This window comes from Lepisosteus platostomus, chromosome 5 (genome assembly GCF_059453375.1).
Source record: "Lepisosteus platostomus isolate fLepPlt1 chromosome 5, fLepPlt1.hap1, whole genome shotgun sequence".
In the NCBI taxonomy this organism is placed as follows: Eukaryota; Metazoa; Chordata; class Actinopteri; order Semionotiformes; family Lepisosteidae; genus Lepisosteus; species Lepisosteus platostomus.
Window position 1 is genome coordinate 41,635,432 of NC_142615.1, and position 25,546 is coordinate 41,660,977.

A 25,546-nucleotide genomic window follows, 5' to 3' on the forward strand; every position below is an offset into this window, starting at 1 on the left:
AGCAGACAGCGAGCCTGTCTCTTAATAATACTAATAATACAGTGTGTGATTCCCTGCCCCAGCCAGAGGAACAGACAGTGAGCCTGTCTCTCAATAATAATACAGTGTGTGATCTCCTGTCCCAGCCTGGGAAACAGTGAGTCAGCCTCTCAATAATTATAATACAGTGTGATCTACTGTCCCAGCCTGAGGAACACACAGTGAGCCTGTATCTAAATTATAATAATACAGTGCGTGATCTCCTGTACTAGCCTGAGGAATAGACAGCGAGCCTGTCTCTCAATAATGAAAACCTAGTGTGGAATGTCCTGTCCCAGTCTGAAGGACAAACAGTGAGCATGTCCCTCAGTAATAATAGAACAGTGTGTGATCTCCAGTCCCAGCAGGAGGAACAGACAGTGAGTCTGTATCTCAATAATAATAATACAGTGTGTGATCTCCTGTCCAAGCCTGGCGAACACTGAGGCTGTCTCTCAATACTAATAATACAGTGTGTGATATCCTGCCCCAGCCTGAGGAACAGACAGTGAGCCTGTCTCTCAATAATAATAATACAGTGTGTGATTTCCTGTCCCAGCCTGGGGAACAGTGAACCAGATACTCAATAATAATAATACAGTGTTATCTCCTGTCTCAGCCTGGGGAACACTGAGCCTGTCTCTCAATACTAATTATACAGTGTGTCATTTCCTGCCCCAGTCAGAGGAACAGACAGTGAGCCCGTCTCTCAATAATAATAATACAGTGTGTGATCTCCTTTCCCAACCTGAGGAACAGACAAGAATGAGCCAGTCTCTCAATAATAATAAAGCAGATTATGATCTGCTGTCCCAGCCTAAGGAACAGTCAGGAAAGAGCAGGTCTCTCTATAACAATAATACAGTTTGTGATCTCCTGTCCCAGCCTGAGGAACAGACAGTGAGCCTGTCTCTCAATAATAATAATACAGAGTATGACCTCCTGTCCCAGCCTGGGGAACAGTGAGCTTGTCTCTCAATAATAATAATAATACAATGTGTGATCTCCTGTCCCAGCCTGGGGAACACTGAGGCTTTCTCTCAATACTAATAATACAGTGTGTGATATCCTACCCTAGCCTGAGGAACAGACAGTAAGCCTGTCTCTCAATAATAATAATACAGTGTGTGATCTCCTGTCCCAGCCTGGGGAACAGTGAGCCAGACTCTCAGTAATAATAATACAGTGTGATCTACTGTCCCAGCATGAGGAACAGTGAGTCTGTCTCTCAATAATAATAATACAGTGTGAATTCCTGTCTCAGCTTGTGGAACATACAGTGAGCCTGTCTCTCTATAATAATAATATAATGTATGACCTCCTGTCCCAGCCTGGGGAATATACAGTGAGCCTGTCTCACTATAATAATAATACAGTGTCTGATCTCCTGTCCCAGCCTGAGGAACAATAAGCCTGTCAATCAATAATAATACAGTATGTGATGTCCTGTCTCCGCCTGAGGAACAGAGAGTAAGCCCGTCTCTCAATAATAATAATTCAGTGTGGGATCTCCTGTCCCAGTTTGATGAACAGACAGTGAGCCTCTCTCTCAATAATTATAATACAGTGTGTGATCTCCTGTCCCAGCCTGAGGAACAAACAGTGAGCCTGTCTCAAAATAATAATAATACAGTGTGGGATCTCCTGTCCCAGCCTGGGGAACAGTGTGCCAGACTCTCAATAATATTAATAATAATAATACAATGTGATCTACTGTCCCAGATTGAGGAACAGACAGTGAGCCTGTCTCAATAATAATACAGTGTGTGACCATCTGTCCCAGACCGAGGAAAAGACAGTGAGTCTGTCTCTAAATAATTATAATAATACAGTGTGGGATCTCCTGTCCCAGCCTGGGGAACAGACAGTGAGTTTGTCTCTCAATAATAATAATACAGTGTGTGATCTCCTGTCCCAGCCTGGGGAACATACAGTGAGCCTGTCTCTCTATAATAATAATTCAGTGTGGGATCTCCTGTCCAACTCTGAGGAACAGACAGTGAGCCTGTCTCTAAATAATAATAATACAGTGTGTGATCCTCTGTCCCAGCCTGAGGAACAGACAGTGAGCTTGTCTCTCAATAATAATAATACAGTGTGTGATCTCCTGTCCCAGCCTGAGGAACAGTGAGCCTGTCAATCAATAATAATACAGTATGTGATGTCCTGTCTCAGCTTGAGGAACAGAGAGTAAGCCTGTCTCTCAATAATAATAATACAGTGTGGGATCTCCTGTCCCAGCCTGAGGTACAGACAGTGAGCCTGTCTCTCAATAATAATATAGTGTGTGACCACCTTCTGTGGTCTGTTTCAAATCCGCCCGCGATGAGACTCCGAGGAGAAATGAAGAGCCCCAGTCGCGCTAGAAAATCACCCGGGAAAGAGACTTTCAATGTAGGAAAAAAAAGTCGTTAGTAACAGACATAATATGTTTGTTTTGTTTTTTTAATCGCTGCGATGTGTGACTAAGCTCATACGACTAAGAGTTGCCCCCTTTGTCTAGATCTGGTAACCTGCTCGTCGCTGGTGGGCCAGATCGTGTCCCCCGTCACTACACTGGGGCATTAAGACCCTCAAAGACCGCAGGGTGAGTGCCCCCTGCTGGCCCCACTGAGAGGTCGAATCCCACCTCCTCCGCTCTCTGCGAAAAGCAGTATCTTCAGGCCCTGACATCCCACCCCTGCCACTCTCTGCGTAAACAAGTATCGTCAGGCCCTGACATCCCACCCCTGCCACTCCCTGCGTAAAGAAGTGTCGTATGGCCCTGACATCACACCCCCACCACTCTCTGCGGAAAGCACTGTCGTATAGCCCTGACACCCAACCCTCCACTCTCTGCATTAAGCACTGTCGTATAGCCCTGACACCCACCCCTCCACTCTTTGAATAAAGCAGTGTCGTCAGGCCCTGACATCCCACCCCCGCCACTGTCTACGTAAAGTAGTATCGTCAGGGCCTGACATCCCACTCCCGCCATTCTCTGTGTAAAGTAGTGTCATATGGCCCTGACACCAATCCCTCCACTCTCTGCATAAAGCAGTGTTGTCAAGCCCTGACATCCCTCCCCCGCCACTCTCTGTGTAAAGCACTGTCGTATGGCCCTGACATCACACCCCCACCACTCTCTGCGTAAAGCACTGCCGTATAACCCTGACACCCTCCCCTCCACACTCTGCGTTAAGCTGTGTTGTCAGGCCCTGACATCCCACCCCCACCACTCTCTGTGTAAAGCACTGTCGTATAGCCTTGACACCCACCTCTCCACTCTCTGTGTAAAGCAGTGTCATATGGCCCTGACATCACACCCCCACCACTCTCTGTAGAGCACTGCTGTATGGCCCTGACATCACACCCCCACCACTCTCTGCGGAAAGCACTGTCATATAGCCCTGACACCCACCCCTCCATTTTTTGCATAAAGCAGTGTCGTCAAGCCCTGCCACTCTCTGCGTAAAGAAGTGTCGTATGGCCCTGACATCCCACCCCCACCACTAACTGTGTAAAGTAGTATCGTCAGGCCCTGACATCCCACCCCTGCCACTCTCTGCATAAAGCAGTGTCGTCAAGCCCTGACATCCCACCCCCGTCACTCTCTGTGTAAAGCAGTGTCATATGGCCCTGACATCCCACCCCCACCACTCTCTGTGTAAAGCACTGTCGTATAGCCTTGACACCCACCTCTCCACTCTCTGTGTAAAGCAGTGTCATCTAGCCCTGACATCCCACCCCCTCCACTCTCTGAATAAAGAAGTGTCGTATGGCCCTGACACCCACCCCTCCATTCTCTGCATAAAGCAGTGTCGTCAGGCCCTGACATCCCACCCCTCCACTCTCTGCGTAATGCGGTATCGTCAGGCCTTGACATCCAACCCCCTCCACTCTCTGCGTAAAGCAGACATGTTACAGACATTTACAAAAAAGACATATTATAAAATATTGACATATACTGTAGGCGGCTGGAGCATTATTGGGAGACAGACTCACTGTTCCTCAGGCTGTGACAGGAGATCACATGCTGGGCTGCCAGATCAACTGAGTTCCCTCCTCCCTCTCCCAGTAGGATTGGGACCCGTTGTGATTCTGGCAGGTGTGGGAACTCTGGGATTAGATTCCTGAATTTCGGGAAGAATGTTTCTCTAATCCCAGAGTATCTGTCACAGTGCAGTAGGAAGTGCACCTCTGTCTCTATTTCTCCCCGCTGGCAGTGGGAGCATAGCCTGTCCTCTCTGGGCAGCCAGGTCTGCCTGTGTCGCCCAGTTTCTATGGCCAGGTTGTGGTCACTGAGCCTGTACTTCGTCAGGGTCTGTTTCTGTTTGTTATTTTTTATTTTGGTCAAATATTCAGCTAGTGTGTATTGTCTGTTTAAGGTTCTGTAGCATTCCAGTTTATGTTGTGTTTGTGTGTGTGTGTCCCAGTGTGTGAGATATTGCTGTTTGATCTGTGCTGTGATGTGCTTGAGTATGGGTTGTGGCGCTCTAGCAGTGCTGTCCTGAGGCTGGTTAGTGTCGGTGTCACTCACTGCGAGTGTGATTTCAGCAGAGTCTCTGTACTCTTGGGACACTTGACTCACCTGTCTCTCTCTTTCTCTCCCTGTGCTGTCCCTCTCCTGCCCCCTCTCTCCCTCCTCGGACTCCAGCTGGAGGAGGTCCAATCACCACCTCCTGTGAGACAGAAGAAAAATAAGGTGGGTAATGCTCTGATCCTCTCTTTACTCCTGTCCAGTGTCCAGTCAGTGTCCAGTCAGTGTGTCTGTATGAACCCCTCTCTCTCTCAGTGCAGTGTTCATGTACTGGAGTGTCCAGTCAGTGTGTCTGTATGAACCCCTCTCTCTCTCAGTGCAGTGTTCATGTACTGGAGTGTCCAGTCATGTGTCTGTATGAACCCATCTCTCTCTCTCAGTGCAGTGTTCATGTCCTGGAGTGTCCAGTCCGACTCTTAACGTGACTCTCCTGTCTCTGCTTCAGAAGCGCTGGTGCGTCTTTTTAAACTCCCTGAGCTGCGTGTCAGTGGAGACAGAAGATCAGGACGAGCCGATGGAGGCGGGGGAGACCGTGGGTCAGGAGAGGAAGAGCGAGGGAGAGGAGGAGCAGGCTGCCGGGAAGGACAAGAAGAGGAAGAGGAGGTGCAGGTGAGCAGACAGGGGGGCGCCGCCCGGTCGTGTCTGTGATTCAAGGAGGAGTCTCCTCTTGCTGTTTGATGTCATGGTGACGTCTGTGTCTGTGTCCCTCACACCTGCAATAACAATATTCTTTCCAGGTTCCTTTCCTGGTTCTGTGCCAGCTAAGATCTGGACTGGACTAGACTGGACTGGACTGGAGCTGAGGGACGCCAGACTGGACTGCACTGAAGCTGAGGGGCCCCAGACTGGACTGGACAGGAGCTGAGGGACACCAGACTGGACTGGACTGGAGCCTAGGGACACCAGACTGGACTGGACCGGAGCTGAGAGACACCAGACTGGACTGCACCGGAGCTGAGAAACACCAGACTGGACTGGACTGGAGCTGAGGGGCCCCAGACTGGACTGGACTGGAGCTGAGAGACACCAGACTGGACTGGACTGGAGCTGAGGGACCCCAGTCTGTGCTGGACCGAAGCTGAGGGACCCCAGTCTGGACTGCACTGGAGCTGAGGGACACCAGGTTGGAGTGGAGCTGAGGGGCCCCAGACTGGACTGGACTGAAGCTGAGGGGCCCCATTCTGGACTGGACTGAAGCTGAGGGACCCCAGACCCTGGTCTGGACTGAAGCTTGTAATTTTTGTTCTTTTGTTAAGCATCAATAAAAAATTAAAAAAAAAATCTGTTTAGCTTTTGGTTTTTTCCTCCGTATCACCCCCCTCTCTGAACTGGCTCCATCCCTCTGCTCTCCTCCCCACTGGATCCCCCTGACCTGGGAAGAGCTCTGAGTGGAGAGTCCAGACGGATTAATTATTATTATTATTATTCGTGCTGCACTGGGCTTCAGTTCTGGCAGTGAGAGGGGGTCTCTGTGATCAGTACAGATACTTATGACTGTATAATAATACACGATAGAAATGGAAAACAGGGTAGCGCTGTAGTCCCTTCGAAACGTTTTGAACTGCCAGAAGAAGTTTTCACAACCCGGACTCGTGAAGGTACAGGTCTTCTCCCATCGTCCGGAGCAAGGTGTATTGTGTCCTGGTGATTTCTCCCGTTTTGAACGGAGTTTAATGTCTTGTTTCTACTTTATTAGAGAGAGGCACTGAACATCCTGTGATGGACTGGTGTCCTGTCCAGGGTGTGTGAGTGTGTGTGTCCTGTGATGGACTGCTGTCCTGTCCAGGGTGTGTGAGTGTGTGTGTGTCCTGTGATGGACTGCTGTCCTGTCCAGGGTTTGTGAGTGTGTGTGTGTCCTGTGATGGACTTGTGTCCTGTCCAGGGTGTGTGTGTGTACTGTGATGGACTTGTATCCTGTGAAGGACTGGTGTCCTGTCCAGGGTGTGTGTGTGTCCTGTGATGGACTGGTGGATCACAATATTAATTCTCCTCCTTGATTCCCTCCTTCATCGCCAGAGTGAAAGCGGGACACGGCAGTAAAAGCTCAGCCCTGCGGGTGGTGGTCCTCTCGGCCACAAGGGGGCGCTGTGGCTCCACGGGGGGGGGGTTATGTTCAAGTCCCGCTGGGAATCGCACCGACGCGGCGGAGTTCGTGAACGTCCCAGACACCAAGAAAACGAGAGAGAGAAAAAAGGTCGTTTTCGGGGTTCAAGAAGCAACCCCGAGATTCAGGGAGTTTCCCCGCTGAGCTTACTCTGCCGAAAACACGCAGGTTTTATTTTTTTCCCGTGCCCCCCCTCACACAGGCCGTTTCTGTAGCGTGAAGTTGTGTTTTTTTGCGCGGCGGTCGGTGAGGGGCGAAATTGTATTTATTTTTTTACCACGGTCTGAAACAGAAACGGCCGGGTGGTGTTGTAGAGAGGTCGACGTGCCTGGTTTTCCTCGTCTCCGAAGCCCGTTTTTTGGGGGGGGGGTCGTGAGGTCCCACGCAGCGCTCGGAAAAGAAAATGCTGTCTCTTTTCCCCGCAGGACGGGGGGGTGGGAACCCGTGTTTTTTGGACGTGGCGTGGCCCGAAATTTCCACCCTTGGCCGCTAGAGGGGGGTGGAGGTTGGTCTTTCTTTGACTTGGGGGTAGGGGGGGTGCTAATTTCACTGAACCAAACCCCACGGAAACCCGTGTTGGACGTGGGGGTGCTGAATGCGCCCTCGACGTGATTTTGTCTTTAAATTCAAGTGCAGCTTTTGTAACCCTTGGGCCGGAAACAGCTGGACCCGTTTCCCCTGCCTGTCCGAGGTGGCAACTACCGGGGTCGTACAGGGACACCCGGCTGGCCACTGAGAGTTGGAAAAATAAAATGTCCACCTAAAAAAAAAACAACCGCGAAAAATGTCGGCCATTTTTGTTTCGCGGCGGAGCCGTGAGCGCGTTGGGGGCGACATCACGGGGGCGTCACAATGAGCCGCCTGACGACACAGAGCGGCGGAATCTAGCGGGGGGCGGCGCCGGAGCTCCGTGAGCTCAGAGGAGTGAAGAGAGAGGAGGAGGAAAGGACTATATAGCGCTTTCTAAACACGTGTTTCTTCCAAAAAAGATTCGTGGGTTACTTCGACTTCAATCAAATAATAGTTCCAGCTTCAGATTCACTCTGAAGTATCCCCGTGAAATCGGCAAGTCAGTTAAAAATGCCGCTGTCGAGAAATAACAAAATAAGTTGAGAAATAAGTTGGTTTTTTTTTCCCGTTACTCCACTCTTATGGGTGTGATCGTGCTGTAAAAAGATATTGAGAGGAGGTGCACCTCTACACAGAGAGTGGTGGGGGTGGGGAACAAGCTGCCCAGCCCTGTGGTTGAAGCCGATACCCTGGCTTCTCTCCAGACACAGCTGGGTGAGCTCCTCCAGTCAGGACAGGAGGCTCTACTATACACAGAGGGGGGCGGGGGTGGGGAACAAGCCGCCCAGCTGTGTGGCTCCGCCCCCTCCCCTCCCCTCTGTGACTCTGCTTGTCTCGGCAGGGCGATGGACCGACAGAGATGCCGCACGGCCGTGCGCGGTCGCAGCAGGACCCGGGCCCGGCGAGGCGTCGTAAGTCCACCCCTCCCGCCCGCCGTCCAGCGTCCAGCGTCCAGCCCTCCTCCGACTGGCCTCTCCGCCCCCAGCAGCGCTCACTGTATTATAATAATAATAATAAACTTCACTGATAGAGCACCTTTCACACACATAGCAGCGCAAAGCGCTTGACAGACCAGGTCTCAAGGTAACACCTCCAGACGAGGAGAGACACTTCCAGTGGTGATCTTGACTGAGGACACGCCTCGGCTCAAGAGACAGGGTCGCGGGTCCGAGGAAAACCAAGCTGCAGGTCCATTATGGCCTTCTGAGAGCACAGATTGCCTCTGGACGTCCTACACTCTTCCTGGACACACTGTAGAGACTCACCTGTCCGGACTCTCACTGGACACACTGTAGAGACTCACCTGTCCAGACTCTTACTGGACACACTGTACACACTCACCTGTCCAGACTCTCACTGGACACACTGTAGAGACTCACCTGTCCGGACTCTCACTGGACACACTGTAGAGACTCACCTGTCCAGACTCTCACTGGACACACTGTACACACTCACCTGTCCACACTCTCACTGGACACACTGTAGAGACTCACCTGTCCGGACTCTCACTGGACACACTGTAGAGACTCACCTGTCCAGACTCTCACTGGACACACTGTACACACTCACCTGTCCAGACTCTTACTGGACACACTGGTCAGACTCACCTGTCCAGACTCTCACTGGACACATTGTAGAGACTCACCTGTCCAGACTCTTACTGGACACACTGGTAAGACTCACCTGTCCACACTCTCACTGGACACACTGTAGAGACTCACCTGTCCACACTCTCACTGGACACACTGTAGAGACTGCCCAAGGCCCCTAGTCTCGACACGACTGGGCTGGGCTATTTGGTCAGAGCTGTCTCGGAGATGGGCTGTTTGGCGTCTTCACAGGTCACACCGGTCAGGCCGAACCCGGACTGGCAGCGGGAGAGGTCCCGGCCCAAGTCCCGGTGCTTTTCTGTAAGTCTGACCCGGTCGCCTTCCGCGAGACTGGACCGGCCGCCCTGTGGTGGGCCCGGTGCCCCACATCTACCCTACAGCTCCCCCACTGACCCCTAAACTCCCGATACCCTACAGCTCCCCACACTGACCCCTAAACTCCCGATACCCTACAGCTCCCCCCACTGACCCCTAAACTCCCGATACCCTACAACTCCCCACACTGACCCCTAAACTCCCGATACCCTACAGCTCCCCCCACTGACCCCTAAACTCCCGATACCCTACAGCTCCCCACTCTGACCCCTAAACCCCCGATACCCTACAGCTCCCCCCACTGACCCCTAAACTCCCGATACCCTACAGCTCCCCCCACTGACCCCTAAACTCCCGATACCCTACAGCTCCCCACTCTGACCCCTAAACTCCCGATACCCTACAGCTCCCCACACTGACCCCTAAACTCCCGATACCCTACAGCTCCCCACTCTGACCCCTAAACTCCCGATACCCTACAGCTCCCCACTCTGGCCCCTAAACTCCCGATACCCTACAGCTCCCCCACTGACCCCTAATCTCCCGATACCCTACAGCTCCCCACTCTGACCCCCACAGTCCTGATGGCCGAGAGGTCTCTGCTTGCTGTAGTGATTGAGTGAGCTCTGTGGACCTAACCTCTGTCTTGTGTCCTCGTTTTCAGCGTCTCCTAGTGGTCCGTCATTTCACCAGAGCTGAAGGTGAGATCTGGGGAGGAGACAGAGCACCCCCTAACACCCCTGAGCTAGGTTACAGGGTAAGACAGCTTCTTACTGTTGGACACACCTGTCCACACTCTTTCTGGACACACTGGACACACTCGCCTGTCCGGACTCTTACTGGACACACTGTACACACCCACCTGTCCAGACTCTTACTGGACACACTGTACACAACCACCTGTCCAGACTCTCACTGGACACACTGTCCACACTCACCTGTCTGGGCTCTTATTGGACACACTGTACACACCCACCTGTCCAGACTCTCACTGGACACACTGTCCACACTCACCTGTCTGGGCTCTTATTGGACACACTGTCCACACTCACCTGTCCAGACTCTTACTGGACACACTGTACACACTCACCTGTCCACACTCTCACTGGACACACTGGACACACTCACCTGTCCAGACTCTTACTGGACACACTGTACACACTCACCTGTCCAGACTCTTACTGGACACACTGTACACACTCACCTGTCCAGGCGTAGTCTCTGCTCCTCATCCCCCCTGCGTTGTGTCTCCCTCTCTCCCCGCTGGACAGAATCCCGTGGTGTCTTCGTGTTTCCCCGAGCTCGTCCAGAAGCTGGAGAGGGCAGCCGAGCTGCAGCTGGAGCTCCCGGGGTCGCCCGGCTCGTCCCGCTCGGGCTCGCCCAGCTCGTTCCGCTCGGTGTCCCCCCCCTCCTCGCCCGAGAGCCCCCTCCGCTCCCCGCCCCCGGCCCCCCCCTCCGGCCCCCTCAGGCCCCTGCCCGCCCCGCCCCGCTGCCCCCCCTTCATCCCCACCATGCCCCGCGAGCCCCCCCTGCTGCCCGGGGCGGTGCCCCTGCCCCTGCCCCGGCCCGTCCTGCCCCCCATCGCCCGCCCGGCCCCGCCAGGCCCCGCCTGGGGCTCCCCAGTGCGGAGGGCAAGGAGAGAGGCTGAGATGTCTGACGAGGCAAGTGGGGCAGAGTCTGTCCGTCTGTCCGTCTGTCCGTCTGTCTGTCCATCTGTCCTTCTGTCCGTCTATCCTTCAGTCCATCTGTCCCTCTGTCCATCTGTCCCTCTGTCCTTCTGTTCTTTTCTCTGTCCATCTGTCCATCTGTCTTTCTGTCCTTTTCTCTGCCTTTCTGTCCATCAGTCCATCTGTCCTTTTCTCTGTCTTTTTGTCCGTCTGTACTTCTCTCTTTCTGTCTTTCTGTCCTTCTGTCTGAGTCTCTCCATGTCTCCCTGCTCTCTGTCTGTCCTGCGTTGTCCCAGCTGGGTCTCTCTCCCTGTGTCTCTCCGTGTGTCTCCCTGCTCTCTGTCTGTCCTGCGTTGTCCCAGCTGGGCCTGTCTCCCTGTGTCTCTCCGTGTGTCTCCCTGCTCTCTGTCTGTCCTGCGTTGTCCCAGCTGGGTCTCTCTCCCTGTGTCTCTCCGTGTGTCTCCCTGCCTGTCTCTCTGTCTGTCCTGCGTTGTCCCAGCTGTGTCTCCCTCCCTCCTCTCTCTCTCCGTGTGTCTCCCTGCTCTCTGTCTGTCCTGCGTTATCCCAAATGGGTCTCTCTCCCTGTGTCTCTCCTTGTGTCTCCCTGCTCTCTGTCTGTCCTGCGTTGTCCCAGCTGGGTCTCTCTCCCTGTGTCTCTCCGTGTGTCTCCCTGTCTGTCTCTCTGTCTGTCCTGCGTTGTCCCAGCTGGGCCTGTCTCCTCTGCTCTCTGCCTTCAGCTCTGTTCGCCGATGTCCCGCCAGCCCGTCACTCTCTCAGCCTGTCTCTTGACTTGCAGGAGGAAGAGGAGGTGGAGACAGCTCTTCCGGCAGGAGAGAGGAAGGAGGTCAGTGCTGGTCCCACCCTGCCCCCTGTCCTGTCTGTGGTGGAGTTTTGCCGTCTTGTCTGTCCCTGGGTCTCAGTGTCTCTCTCTCTTTCAGCCCTGTCTGTCAGTGTCTCTCTCGGCCTGCTGTCTGCCTGTCCCTGCCTCTCTGTCTCTCTCTCTTTCAGCCCTGTCTGTCAGTGTCTCTCTCCTCCTCCTCTCTGTCCTCAGTGTGTCTCTCTCCTCCTCTCTGTCCTGGAGTGTCCAGTCAGTGTGTCTGTATCAACCCCTCTCTCTCTCAGTGCAGTGTTCATGTACTGGAGTGTCCAGTCCGACTCTTAACGTGACTCTCCTGTCTCTGCTTCAGAAGCGCCGATGCGTCTTTTTGAAGTCCCTGAGCTGCGTGTCAGTGGAGACAGAAGATCAGGACGAGCCGATGGGGGCGGCGGAGACCCTAGCTCAGGAGAGGAAGAGCGAGGGAGAGGAGGAGCAGGCTGCCGGGAAGGACAAGAAGAGGAAGAGGAGGTGCAGGTGAGCAGACAGGGGGGCGCCGCCCGGTCGTGTCTGTGATTCAAGGAGGAGTCTCCTCTTGCTGTTTGATGTCATGGTGACGTCTGTGTCTGTGTCCCTCACACCTGCAATAACAATATTCTTTCCAGGTTCCTTTCCTGGTTCTGTGCCTGCTAAGATCTAGACTGGACTGGACTGGACTGAATTGGACTGGACCGGAGCTGAGGGACACCAGACGACTGGACTGCAGCCTAGGGACACCAGACTGGACTGGACCGGAGCTGAGAGACACCAGACTGGACCGAAGCTGAGGGACCCCAGACTGTGCTGGACCCAAGCTGAGGGACCCCAGACTGGACTGGACAGGAGCTGAGGGACACCAGACTGTGCTGGACCGAAGCTGAGGGACCCCAGTCTGGACTGAAGCTGAGGGACCCCAGACTGTGCTGGACCGAAGCTGAGGGACCCAAGTCTATGCTGGACCGAAGCTGAGGGACCCCAGTCTGTGCTGGGCCGAAGCTGAGGGACACCAGACTGTGCTGGACCGAAGCTGAGGGACCCCAGACTGGACAGCACTGGAGCTGAGGGACACCAGACTGGACTGGACTGGAGCTGAGGGGCCCCAGACTGGACTAGACTGGAGCTGAGAGGCCCCAGACTGGACTGGACCAAAGCTGAGGGACCTCAGGCTGTGCTGTACCGAAGCTGAGGGACCCCAGACTGTGCTGGACCGAAGCTTAGGGACCCCAGTCTGGACCAAAGCTGAGGGACCCCAGTCTGTGCTGGACCGAAGCTGAGGGACCCCAGACTGGACCGAAGCTGAGGGACCCCAGTCTGTGCTGGACCGAAGCTGAGGGACCCCAGACTGTGCTGGACCGATGCTGAGGGACCCCAGTCTGGACTGAAGCTGAGGGACCCCAGACTGCACTGGACTGAAGCTGAGGGGCCCCAGACTGGACTGAAGCTGAGGGGCCCCAGACTGGTCTGGACTGAAGCTGAGGGGCCCCAGACTGGACTGATGACCTTTTGTTAAGCATCAATAAATTTTTTTTAAAAAAAATCTGTTTAGCTTTTGGTTTTTTCCCTCCCCCCCCCCCCTAAGGTTGCTGCTGGGAGAGGTGTGAGTGGGGCCAGCAGGGGGCGCTCTCACCCTGCAGTCTGTGTGGGTCCTGATGCCCCAGTATAGTGACGGGGGACACTGGACTGTAAACAGGCGCCGTCCTTCGGATGAGACGTAAAACCGAGGTCATGACTCTCTGTGCTCGTTAACAATCCCGGGGTGTTTCTGGAGAAGAGTAGGGGTGTTACCCCAGTATCCTGGCCTGATTCCCCCCCTGGTCTTGACCCATCATGGCCTCCTTATCACCCCCCTCTCTGAACTGGCTCCATCACTCTGCTCTCCTCCCCACTGAGAGCTGCTGTGTGCTGAGCGGACTGGAGCATCATCCAGGTAGGGGCTGCACACTGGGGGGGCTGGAGGGGATCCCCCTGACCTGGGAGGAGCTCTGAGTGGAGAGTCCAGACTTATTAATTATTATTATTCGTGCTGCACTGGTCTTCAGTCCTGGCAGTGAGAGGGGGACTCTGTGATCAGTACAGATACTTATGACTGTCTAATAATACACGATAGAAATGGAAAACAGGGTAGCGCTGTAGTCTCTTCGAAACGTTTTGAACTGCCAGAAGAAGTTTTCACAACCCGGACTCGTGAAGGTACAGGTCTTCTCCCTTCGTCCGGAGTAAGGTGAGAGGTCACCCCCTCGGGGCGCAGTATCCCCGATGCACCCCCCCACCACCACCCAAAACGACACACACTTCTGTGACGATTGGGAGACCCCTGTTCGACCAGCCCCCGCGGTGGAGGAAACGACCCGCTGGAGAGAACACGCAGACTCCACACAGAAGGGTCACCTCGGCATTTATTCCAACAGCAAAACAACACCAGAGAGAAACGGTCTCCGAAAGATAAGCGCACACCGGGAAAAACACGACGGGGTCATTACAAATAGGAATAGGAGTTCTTTTTTTCTTTTCCGGACGTCAGTTGTATCGTGTCCTGGTGATTTCTCCCGTTTCGAACGGAGTTTAATGTCGCGTTTCTACTTTATTAGAGTGAGGCACTGAACTTTGGGGAACGTGACATCCACCCAGTATTACTAGTAGGTTGATAAATATAAATGTTCTTTTTCCCCCCGTATGATACCTCGCGAAATATAACGATGGCCAACTCCTTAAGTCGAAATTTAAACCCTTCTCACGCTACAAGACAGTCCGTCAACATCGCCGCGGCCCGAAGCGCGACCTTTGGTATGACGCTGGCGGAAAAGGGGGTAGGGTAAGTACGTCACAGCCGGGGGAAGCCCCTATCACGTGCGGCGGGTGACGAGCCCCCGGGGGCGAAGAGAAGTTGATTTGCGTGGGGTGTGGAAACACTACACGACCGGGCAAGCGAGCCGTTTTTTTTTTGTTTTGTTTTTTCCAGAACATCAGAACAACCGCAGAGATGACCATCGATCCACCTCCAGACGTCTCCTTTTTTGTCCTCTTTGGCCTCCAAAATAAAAAAAAAACTGGGATCCATCGTGGCGTTGCCAAATTAAAACGTCAACCACTTTTTGGGCTTTCGTGCTGTCCATGATGAAACCGTCATGGTTGTGTAAGCATACGTTACGTCACAGACCGGCGGCGCTCGGACGTGAGGAGTGTCGTTACGTTTCTGAAATGGCACGTCAGACAAGATCTCTGACAAGATCTCCGAAAAACCCAAACCTGTAAGATTCAATTTCAATTCAGTTTTTTATATAGCGCCTTTCACAACAAGAATGCCCCAAGGCCCCGAACAAAGGAGTTGTTCCACACCCCCGCCACCCTCTGTGTACAGAAGAGCCCCCTGTACTGACTGGAGGAGCTCACCCAGCTGTGTCTGGAGAGAAGCCGGGGTATCGGCTTCAACCACAGGGCTGGGCGGCTTGTTCCCCACCCCCACCCCCTTCTGTGTACAGAAGAGCCTCCTGTCCTGACTCCAGTAGGAAATGTCACCTGGAGGCAACACACCGGCTTCTTTTAACAGATCACCTCGGGAATCGGGAACAACGGAGCTGTGTGCGGCCGTCTGTACGGAGGGTTTCAGCGCGGGGGGGCTCCGGGCTCGGGTCTGGACAGGCTTTTGGGCTAATTGGCTTCTGGGAAAACTGGCCCTGGTGTGTGTGTGTCCTATGATGGAGTGCTGTCCTGTCCAGGGTGTGTGAGTGAGTGTGTGTTTGTCATGTGATGGACTGGTTCCTGTCCAGGGTGTGTGAGTGTGTGTGTCTGAGTGTCCTGTGAGGGACTGGTGTCCTATCCAGGTTGTGTGTGTGTGTCCTATGAGGGACTGGTGTCCTGTTCAGGGTGTGTGAGTGTGTGTGTGTGTCCTGTGAGTGACTGGTGTCCTGTCCAGGGTGTGTGAGTGTGTGTGTGTCCTGTGATGGACTGGTGTCCTATCTAGGGTGTGTGTATGTCCTGTGATGGACTGGTGTCCTGTCCAGGGTGTGTGAGTGAGTGTGTGTGTGTCCTGTGATGGACTGGTGTCCTGTCCAGGGTGTGTGAGTGTGTGTGTCTGTGTGTCCTGTGATGGACAGATGGTACCAAGCCTGGACACCCATGAGACACTGGCTTCCTCAGAAGACTCTCACGGAGGGCACACTGTCACTAACCCGGGTCCAGAAGAAACTACAGTGATCTATAATTCCTGCGCCTCGGAAGGGTTTATGACGTCTATGTCCGGCGCCCGCGCCCGTGGACCGGCGGTTTGGCGTCGCGCTCCGCAGCTCGAGCTTCGGTGCGAGGCAGGGCGGGAGGGAGTCGATGTGGCCTCGGCGCCATCTTTGCTGGTGAGTCAATTGTGACCGTTGCGGTACAATAAACCATCAATAAAGCTTTTCCCACCCCGTCCAGTATTTCTGTCGCGGCCCACGTCCCTTACAATCGACAAACTATAAAAAAACAGTAGCCCTTCGCAACATTACACGCCATTTTTTTTATTTTAAACGTCCGCTAGATACGCAGGTGGCTCGATACCTGTCTTATCCTCGCCGGCGTCTTTATACCGGCAAGTGAATTTTATTTGGGGTCCCTCAGAATTGTGACAGAAATGTCAGTGAACCACAATAAAAAACGAAACTTTTTTTTTAAAGGCGGTGAATGGATTTTTTGAGTAACCGTGTAGCGACTAACGTAAGGAAAAAAAAGTTGTCTTTCCCTACGAAGACGTTTTAGTACAGGACTTTCTTTAAATATCAGTTGTGCATAGCGTTTTACAAAAAGTTGATGATGATCTTGGAGATAATTGCAAAGGAAAATTGAGATAACTACCAAAACATTACGTGTGAAACGACAGGACAGAACTTTGAACCCACAAAGAAACAAAGGTATGAAATATTGCCTCGTCATGGGGGGTTGATAATTGTAGTAAGTGTTCCTAATTTTCGTAAAGAAATGTATATTATGGGAGTCACACGTGAGATTTAGTGTATATACGTTTCATATTGTGCATATATACGGGGTTAAAAAGTGGAATGAGTATGATTATAAACTCGTGTGTCCTATAATCAGATAATTTTTGAACAAGCTTTGATTAGACAGGTGAAAAACAACATCAGATCCTTTTTTTTAATATATTCTCACGTCTGAATATCAGCTTCTCCCCTCTGGCCAACATTTCAGGGCTCCCAGGTGTAGATCCCAAATTGAAACAAATATTAATTTGTTACCCAGTTAAACAGTTAATAGAAGTGAGTGACCAGGGTAAATAAAGGTGGGTCAGTGTAAACTGTTTATTCTGGACCAGACTTCGTCATGTGTGACATGTCATGACTTCTTATATTAAGTTTTATCTTTATATTTAGTTCTACATGTGTAATAGATGCGATGTGTGTCCATAAAAAGGTTTCTCCAGGGGAAAATCAAGTTCGTTTTAAAACCGTGTTTCCTTTTTAGGGTACGTTTGCATTCCAAGTGTGGGGTTTTTGCCTTTTTATCATAGTTTGGATGTGAATCCGTGGTATTTTTGCTGAGACAAGTTGCCTTTCTTATACGCGGAGGGATCTGCTCGTGAGATGTCCGCTTGGTCCATTTCTGAGCTCAGTATAAGGTGTAGAAAGCATGACTGTCATCATAACCCGCATCTCACCCAGGTGTGGAATAATGTTGTGACTATTGCTTCAGCAATAACATGCTGATTGCATGTTTCTAGATGGGTATAACAGAGATCTCAACTACTGAGGGGCCTTATTAATAAAGTCTCCACAGCCGAAGCGCTGTGTTTCTTTTCAGCTGGCGATAAACCTTTCCTCGATCCTTTGCGGACTTGTTAAACTGTTCATGATCAGAATAAAAAACGCTCACGCTAATACACAAGCACCCGTGTCTCGCCAAAGCTGACAAATAAACAGACGGACAAGCCGCACTGCACGTGTGAACAGGGGAATGAGCGAGCGAGCGGGGATAGGGCGCCTCCTGCGCTTAAAAGCTTACAGCACCTGGTATTCCCAGGCGGTCTCCCATCCAAGTACTAACCAGGCCCATCCCTGTTTAGCTTCCGAGATCAGACGAGATCAGGCGTGCTCAAGGGGGTGTGGCCGTAAGCGAGAGCAAGGCTCGCTGGCACCCTTCTTATTGAGAGGACAGCTCCGTCACCTCTTTTACGACGCTGCTTTTTTTCCCTTGCGTTTTTCTCTTCTTCCCACGTTCTCTCTCTTCACTGCCTTCGTCCCCGCTCTATTTCACTTCAGCCTTTCACTCTTGCTTCCTTCCAATGAGGACGGAGCTGCGGGAGAAAGGGCGCTATAGAGGATCGCTGTGGAGAGCTGCTGCTGTGCTTTGACATCTGAGCTCTGTGGAAAACGATCTCAATACAATTCTGAAAAACGCGACTCTCCGAACGCCAGCCGAACAAGTCTCCACAGCCGAAGCGCTGTGTCTCTTTTCAGCTGGCGATAAACCTTTCCTCGATCCTTTGCGGACTTGTAAAACTGTTCCTGATCAGAATAAAAAACGCTCACGCTAATACACAAGCACCCGTGTCTCGCCAAAGCTGACAAATAAACAGACGGACAAGCCGCACTGCACGTGTGAACAGGGGAATGAGCGAGCGAGCGGGGATAGGGCGCCTCCTGCGCTTAAAGGCTTACAGCACCTGGTATTCCCAGGCGGTCTCCCATCCAAGTACTAACCAGGCCCATCCCTGTTTAGCTTCCGAGATCAGACGAAATCAGGCGTGCTCAAGGGGGTGTGGCTGTAAGCGAGAGCAAGGCTCGCTGGCACCCTTCTTATTGAGAGGACAGCTCCGTCACCTCTTTTACGACGCTGCTTTTTTTCCCTTGCGTTTTTCTCTTCTTCCCACGTTCTCTCTCTTCACTGCCTTCGTCCCCGCTCTATTTCACTTCAGCCTTTCACTCTTGCTTCCTTCCAATGAGGACGGAGCTGCGGGAGAAAGGGCGCTATAGAGGATCGCTGTGGAGAGCTGCTGCTGTGCTTTGACATCTGAGCTCTGTGGAAAACGATCTCAATACAATTCTGAAAAACGCGACTCTCCGAACGCCAGCCGAACAAGTCTCCACAGCCGAAGCGCTGTGTCTCTTTTCAGCTGGCGATAAACCTTTCCTCGATCCTTTGCGGACTTGTAAAACTGTTCCTGATCAGAATAAAAAACGCTCACGCTAATACACAAGCACCCGTGTCTCGCCAAAGCTGACAAATAAACAGACAGACAAGCCGCACTGCACCTGTGAACAGGGGAATGAGCGAGCGTGCGGGGATAGGGCGCCTCCTGCGCTTAAAAGCTTAGAGCACCTGGTATTCCCAGGCGGTCTCCCATCCAAGTACTAACCAGGCCCATCCCTGTTTAGTTTCCGAGATCAGACGAGATCAGGCGTTCTCAAGGGGGTGTGGCCGTAAGCGAGAGCAAGGCTCGCTGGCACCCTTCTTATTGAGAGGACAGCTCCGTCACCTCTTTTACGACGCTGCTTTTTTCCCTTGCGTTTTTCTCTTCTTCCCACGTTCTCTCTCTTCACTGCCTTCGTCCCCGCTCTATTTCACTTCAGCCTTTCACTCTTGCTTCCTTCCAATGAGGACAGGGCTGCGGGAGAAAGGGCGCTATAGAGGATCGCTGTGGAGAGCTGCTGCTGTGCTTTGACATCTGAGCTCTGTGGAAAACGATCTCAATACAATTCTGAAAAACGCGACTCTCCGAACGCCAGCCGAACAAGTCTCCACAGCCGAAGCGCTGTGTCTCTTTTCAGCTGGCGATAAACCTTTCCTCGATCCTTTGCGGACTTGTAAAACTGTTCCTGATCAGAATAAAAAACGCTCACGCTAATACACGAGCACCCGTGTCTCGCCAAAGCTGACAAATAAACAGACGGACAACCCGCACTGCACGTGTGAACAGGGGAATGAGCGAGCGAGCGGGGATAGGGCGCCTCCTGCGCTTAAAAGCTTACAGCACCTGGTATTCCCAGGCGGTCTCCCATCCAAGTACTAACCAGGCCCATCCCTGTTTAGCGTCCGAGATCAGACGAGATCAGGCGTGCTCAAGGGGGTGTGGCCGTAAGCGAGAGCAAGGTTCGCTGGCACCCTTCTTATTGAGAGGACAGCTCCGTCACCTCTTTTACGACGCTGCTTTTTTCCCTTGCGTTTTTCTCTTCTTCCCACGTTCTCTCTCTTCACTGCCTTCGTCCCCGCTCTATTTCACTTCAGCCTTTCACTCTTGCTTCCTTCCAATGAGGACGGAGCTGCGGGAGAAAGGGCGCTATAGAGGATCGCTGTGGAGAGCTGCTGCTGTGCTTTGACATCTGAGCTCTGTGGAAAACGATCTCAATACAATTCTGAAAAACGCGACTCTCCGAACGCCAGCCGAACAAGTCTCCACAGCCGAAGCGCTGTGTCTCTTTTCAGCTGGCGATAAACCTTTCCTCGATCCTTTGCGGACTTGTAAAACTGTTCCTGATCAGAATAAAAAACGCTCACGCTAATACACGAGCACCCGTGTCTCGCCAAAGCTGACAAATAAACAGACGGACAAGCCGCACTGCACGTGTGAACAGTGGAATGAGCGAGCGAGCGGGGATAGGGCGCCTCCTGCGCTTAAAGACTTACAGCACCTGGTATTCCCAGGCGGTCTCCCATCCAAGTACTAACCAGGCCCGTTCCTGTTTAGCTTCCGAGATCAGACGAGATCAGGCGTGCTCAAGGGGGTGTGGCCGTAAGAGAGAGCAAGGCTCGCTGGCACCCTTCTTATTGAGAGGACAGCTCCGTCACCTCTTTTACGACGCTGCTTTTTTTCCCTTGCGTTTTTCTCTTCTTCCCACGTTCTCTCTCTTCACTGCCTTCGTCCCCGCTCTATTTCACTTCAGCCTTTCACTCTTGCTTCCTTCCAATGAGGACGGAGCTGCGGGAGAAAGGGCGCTATAGGGGATCGCTGTGGAGAGCTGCTGCTGTGCTTTGACATCTGAGCTCTGTGGAAAACGATCTCAATACAATTCTGAAAAACGCGACTCTCCGAACGCCAGCCGAACAAGTCTCCACAGCCGAAGCGCTGTGTCTCTTTTCAGCTGGCGATAAACCTTTCCTCGATCCTTTGCGGACTTGTAAAACTGTTCATGATCAGAATAAAAAACGCTCACGCTAATACACGAGCACCCGTGTCTCGCCAAAGCTGACAAATAAACAGACGGACAAGCCGCACTGCACGTGTGAACAGGGGAATGAGCGAGCGAGCGGGGATAGGGCGCCTCCTGCGCTTAAAAGCTAACAGCACCTGGTATTCCCAGGCGGTCTCCCATCCAAGTACTAACCAGGCCCATCCCTGTTTAGCTTCCGAGATCAGACGAGATCAGGCATGCTCAAAGGGGTGTGGCCGTAAGCGAGACCAAGGCTCGCTGGCACCCTTCTTATTGAGAGGACAGCTCCGTCACCTCTTTTACGACGCTGCTTTTTTTCCCTTGCGTTTTTCTCTTCTTCCCACGTTCTCTCTCTTCACTGCCTTCGTCCCCGCTCTATTTCACTTCAGCCTTTCACTCTTGCTTCCTTCCAATGAGGACGGAGCTGCGGGAGAAAGGGCGCTATAGAGGATCGCTGTGGAGAGCTGCTGCTGTGCTTTGACATCTGAGCTCTGTGGAAAACGATCTCAATACAATTCTGAAAAACGCAACTCTCCGAACGCCAGCCGAACAAGTCTCCACAGCCGAAGCGCTGTGTCTCTTTTCAGCTGGCGATAAACCTTTCCTCGATCCTTTGCGGACTTGTAAAACTGTTCCTGATCAGAATAAAAAACGCTCACGCTAATACACAAGCACCCGTGTCTCGCCAAAGCTGACAAATAAACAGACGGACAAGCCGCACTGCACGTGTGAACAGGGGAATGAGCGAGCGAGCGGGGATAGGGCGCCTCCTGCGCTTAAAAGCTTACAGCACCTGGTATTCCCAGGCGGTCTCCCATCCAAGTACTAACCAGGCCCATCCCTGTTTAGCTTCCGAGATCAGACGAGATCAGGTGTGCTCAAGGGGGTGTGGCCGTAAGCGAGAGCAAGGCTCGCTGGCACCCTTCTTATTGAGAGGACAGCTCCGTCACCTCTTTTACGACGCTGCTTTTTTCCCTTGTGTTTTTCTCTTCTTTCCACGTTCTCTCTCTTCACTGCCTTCGTCCCCGCTCTATTTCACTTCAGCCTTTCACTCTTGCTTCCTTCCAATGAGGACAGGGCTGCGGGAGAAAGGGCGCTATAGAGGATCGCTGTGGAGAGCTGCTGCTGTGCTTTGACATCTGAGCTCTGTGGAAAACGATCTCAATACAATTCTGAAAAACGCGACTCTCCGAACGCCAGCCGAACAAGTCTCCACAGCCGAAGCACTGTGTCTCTTTTCAGCTGGCGATAAACCTTTCCTCGATCCTTTGCGGACTTGTAAAACTGTTCCTGATCAGAATAAAAAACGCTCACGCTAATACACAAGCACCCGTGTCTCGCCAAAGCTGACAAATAAACAGACGGACAAGCCGCACTGCACGTGTGAACAGGGGAATGAGCGAGCGAGCGGTGATAGGGCGCCTCCTGCGCTTAAAAGCTTACAGCACCTGGTATTCCCAGGCGGTCTCCAATCCAAGTACTTACCAGGCCCATCCCTGTTTAGCTTCCGAGATCAGACGAGATCAGGCGTGCTCAAGGGGGTGTGGCCGTAAGCGAGAGCAAGGCTCGCTGGCACCCTTCTTATTGAGAGGACAGCTCCGTCACCTCTTTTACGACGCTGCTTTTTTTCCCTTGCGTTTTTCTCTTCTTCCCACGTTCTCTCTCTTCACTGCCTTCGTCCCCGCTCTATTTCACTTCAGCCTTTCACTCTTGCTTCCTTCCAATGAGGACGGAGCTGCGGGAGAAAGGGCGCTATAGAGGATCGCTGTGGAGAGCTGCTGCTGTGCTTTGACATCTGAGCTCTGTGGAAAACGATCTCAATACAATTCTGAAAAACGCGACTCTCCGAACGCCAGCCGAACAAGTCTCCACAGCCGAAGCGCTGTGTCTCTTTTCAGCTGGCGATAAACCTTTCCTCGATTCTTTGCGGACTTGTAAAACTGTTCCTGATCAGAATAAAAAACGCTCACGCTAATACACGAGCACCCGTGTCTCGCCAAAGCTGACAAATAAACAGACGGACAACCCGCACTGCACGTGTGAACAGGGGAATGAGCGAGCGAGCGGGGATAGGGCGCCTCCTGCGCTTAAAAGCTTACAGCACCTGGTATTCCCAGGCGGTCTCCCATCCAAGTACTAACCAGGCCCATCCCTGTTTAGCGTCCGAGATCAGACGAGATCAGGCGTGCTCAAGGGGGTGTGGCCGTAAGCGAGAGCAAGGTTCGCTGGCACCCTTCTTATTGAGAGGACAGCTCCGTCACCTCTTTTACGACGCTGCTTTTTTTCCCTTGCGTTTTTCTCTTCTTCCCACGTTCTCTCTCTTCACTGCCTTCGTCCCCGCTCTATTTCACTTCAGCCTTTCACTCTTGCTTCCTTCCAATGAGGACGGAGCTGCGGGAGAAAGGGCGCTATAGAGGATCGCTGTGGAGAGCTGCTGCTGTGCTTTGACATCTGAGCTCTGTGGAAAACGATCTCAATACAATTCTGAAAAACGCGACTCTCCGAACGCCAGCCGAACAAGTCTCCACAGCCGAAGCGCTGTGTCTCTTTTCAGCTGGCGATAAACCTTTCCTCGATCCTTTGCGGACTTGTAAAACTGTTCCTGATCAGAATAAAAAACGCTCACGCTAATACACGAGCACCCGTGTCTCGCCAAAGCTGACAAATAAACAGACGGACAAGCCGCACTGCACGTGTGAACAGGGGAATGAGCGAGCGAGCGGGGATAGGGCGCCTCCTGCGCTTAAAGGCTTACAGCACCTGGTATTCCCAGGCGGTCTCCCATCCAAGTACTAACCAGGCCCGTTCCTGTTTAGCTTCCGAGATCAGACGAGATCAGGCGTGCTCAAGGGGGTGTGGCCGTAAGCGAGAGCAAGGCTCGCTGGCACCCTTCTTATTGAGAGGACAGCTCCGTCACCTCTTTTACGACGCTGCTTTTTTTCCCTTGCGTTTTTCTCTTCTTCCCACGTTCTCTCTCTTCACTGCCTTCGTCCCCGCTCTATTTCACTTCAGCCTTTCACTCTTGCTTCCTTCCAATGAGGACGGAGCTGCGGGAGAAAGGGCGCTATAGGGGATCGCTGTGGAGAGCTGCTGCTGTGCTTTGACATCTGAGCTCTGTGGAAAACGATCTCAATACAATTCTGAAAAACGCGACTCTCCGAACGCCAGCCGAACAAGTCTCCACAGCCGAAGCGCTGTGTCTCTTTTCAGCTGGCGATAAACCTTTCCTCGATCCTTTGCGGACTTGTAAAACTGTTCATGATCAGAATAAAAAACGCTCACGCTAATACACGAGCACCCGTGTCTCGCCAAAGCTGACAAATAAACAGACGGACAAGCCGCACTGCACGTGTGAACAGGGGAATGAGCGAGCGAGCGGGGATAGGGCGCCTCCTGCGCTTAAAAGCTAACAGCACCTGGTATTCCCAGGCGGTCTCCCATCCAAGTACTAACCAGGCCCATCCCTGTTTAGCTTCCGAGATCAGACGAGATCAGGCATGCTCAAAGGGGTGTGGCCGTAAGCGAGACCAAGGCTCGCTGGCACCCTTCTTATTGAGAGGACAGCTCCGTCACCTCTTTTACGACGCTGCTTTTTTTCCCTTGCGTTTTTCTCTTCTTCCCACGTTCTCTCTCTTCACTGCCTTCGTCCCCGCTCTATTTCACTTCAGCCTTTCACTCTTGCTTCCTTCCAATGAGGACGGAGCTGCGGGAGAAAGGGCGCTATAGAGGATCGCTGTGGAGAGCTGCTGCTGTGCTTTGACATCTGAGCTCTGTGGAAAACGATCTCAATACAATTCTGAAAAACGCAACTCTCCGAACGCCAGCCGAACAAGTCTCCACAGCCGAAGCGCTGTGTCTCTTTTCAGCTGGCGATAAACCTTTCCTCGATCCTTTGCGGACTTGTAAAACTGTTCCTGATCAGAATAAAAAACGCTCACGCTAATACACAAGCACCCGTGTCTCGCCAAAGCTGACAAATAAACAGACGGACAAGCCGCACTGCACGTGTGAACAGGGGAATGAGCGAGCGAGCGGGGATAGGGCGCCTCCTGCGCTTAAAAGCTTACAGCACCTGGTATTCCCAGGCGGTCTCCCATCCAAGTACTAACCAGGCCCATCCCTGTTTAGCTTCCGAGATCAGACGTGCTCAAGGGGGTGTGGCCGTAAGCGAAAGCAAGGCTCACTGGCACCCTTCTTATTGAGAGGACAGCTCCGTCACCTCTTTTACGACGCTGCTTTTTTCCCTTGTGTTTTTCTCTTCTTTCCACGTTCTCTCTCTTCACTGCCTTCGTCCCCGCTCTATTTCACTTCAGCCTTTCACTCTTGCTTCCTTCCAATGAGGACGGAGCTGCGGGAGAAAGGGCGCTATAGAGGATTGCTGTGGAGAGCTGCTGCTGTGCTTTGACATCTGAGCTCTGTGGAAAACGATCTCAATACAATTCTGAAAAACGCGACTCTCCGAACGCCAGCCGAACAAGTCTCCACAGCCGAAGCGCTGTGTCTCTTTTCAGCTGGCGATAAACCTTTCCTCGATCCTTTGCGGACTTGTAAAACTGTTCCTGATCAGAATAAAAAACGCTCACGCTAATACACAAGCACCCGTGTCTCGCCAAAGCTGACAAATAAACAGACGGACAAGCCGCACTGCACGTGTGAACAGGGGAATGAGCGAGCGAGCGGGGATAGGGCGCCTCCTGCTCTTAAAAGCTTACAGCACCTGGTATTCCCAGGCGGTCTCCCATCCAAGTACTAACCA

At 52.6% G+C, this 25,546-nt stretch overlaps 1 long non-coding RNA gene, 5 other non-coding genes and 8 pseudogenes across 6 annotated transcripts in view; 1 reads left to right on the plus strand and 13 right to left on the minus strand.

Moving 5' to 3' along the window:
• The first annotated feature begins 10,896 nt into the window (after positions 1–10,896).
• LOC148666624 (uncharacterized) lies at positions 10,897–13,039 on the plus strand. The gene is made up of 3 exons (XR_015937046.1): positions 10,897–11,647; positions 11,994–12,154; positions 12,283–13,039. It is a non-coding gene; the product is annotated as an uncharacterized LOC148666624 (long non-coding RNA).
• A 4,598-nt stretch (positions 13,040–17,637) lies between these two features.
• Positions 17,638–17,756, minus strand: LOC148666625 (5S ribosomal RNA). Its single transcript, XR_015937315.1, has one exon. It is a non-coding gene; the product is annotated as a 5S ribosomal RNA (ribosomal RNA).
• Positions 17,757–18,293: 537 nt separating this feature from the next.
• LOC148666626 (5S ribosomal RNA) lies at positions 18,294–18,412 on the minus strand (annotated as a pseudogene).
• Positions 18,413–18,949: 537 nt separating this feature from the next.
• On the minus strand, positions 18,950–19,068 carry LOC148666627 (5S ribosomal RNA; annotated as a pseudogene).
• Positions 19,069–19,604: 536 nt separating this feature from the next.
• On the minus strand, positions 19,605–19,723 carry LOC148666628 (5S ribosomal RNA). Its single transcript, XR_015938581.1, has one exon. It is a non-coding gene; the product is annotated as a 5S ribosomal RNA (ribosomal RNA).
• A 536-nt stretch (positions 19,724–20,259) lies between these two features.
• On the minus strand, positions 20,260–20,378 carry LOC148666629 (5S ribosomal RNA; annotated as a pseudogene).
• A 537-nt stretch (positions 20,379–20,915) lies between these two features.
• On the minus strand, positions 20,916–21,034 carry LOC148666630 (5S ribosomal RNA; annotated as a pseudogene).
• Positions 21,035–21,571: 537 nt separating this feature from the next.
• On the minus strand, positions 21,572–21,690 carry LOC148666631 (5S ribosomal RNA). Its single transcript, XR_015938738.1, has one exon. It is a non-coding gene; the product is annotated as a 5S ribosomal RNA (ribosomal RNA).
• Positions 21,691–22,226: 536 nt separating this feature from the next.
• Positions 22,227–22,345, minus strand: LOC148666632 (5S ribosomal RNA; annotated as a pseudogene).
• A 537-nt stretch (positions 22,346–22,882) lies between these two features.
• LOC148666633 (5S ribosomal RNA) lies at positions 22,883–23,001 on the minus strand. Its single transcript, XR_015938582.1, has one exon. It is a non-coding gene; the product is annotated as a 5S ribosomal RNA (ribosomal RNA).
• A 537-nt stretch (positions 23,002–23,538) lies between these two features.
• On the minus strand, positions 23,539–23,657 carry LOC148666634 (5S ribosomal RNA; annotated as a pseudogene).
• Positions 23,658–24,194: 537 nt separating this feature from the next.
• Positions 24,195–24,313, minus strand: LOC148666635 (5S ribosomal RNA; annotated as a pseudogene).
• A 537-nt stretch (positions 24,314–24,850) lies between these two features.
• Positions 24,851–24,959, minus strand: LOC148666636 (5S ribosomal RNA; annotated as a pseudogene).
• A 536-nt stretch (positions 24,960–25,495) lies between these two features.
• Positions 25,496–25,546, minus strand: part of LOC148666637 (5S ribosomal RNA) — a 119-nt gene continuing 68 nt past the window's right edge. The window contains exon 1 of the ribosomal RNA XR_015938739.1: positions 25,496–25,546. This exon is cut by the window's right edge and continues 68 nt beyond it. This is a non-coding gene — a ribosomal RNA (5S ribosomal RNA).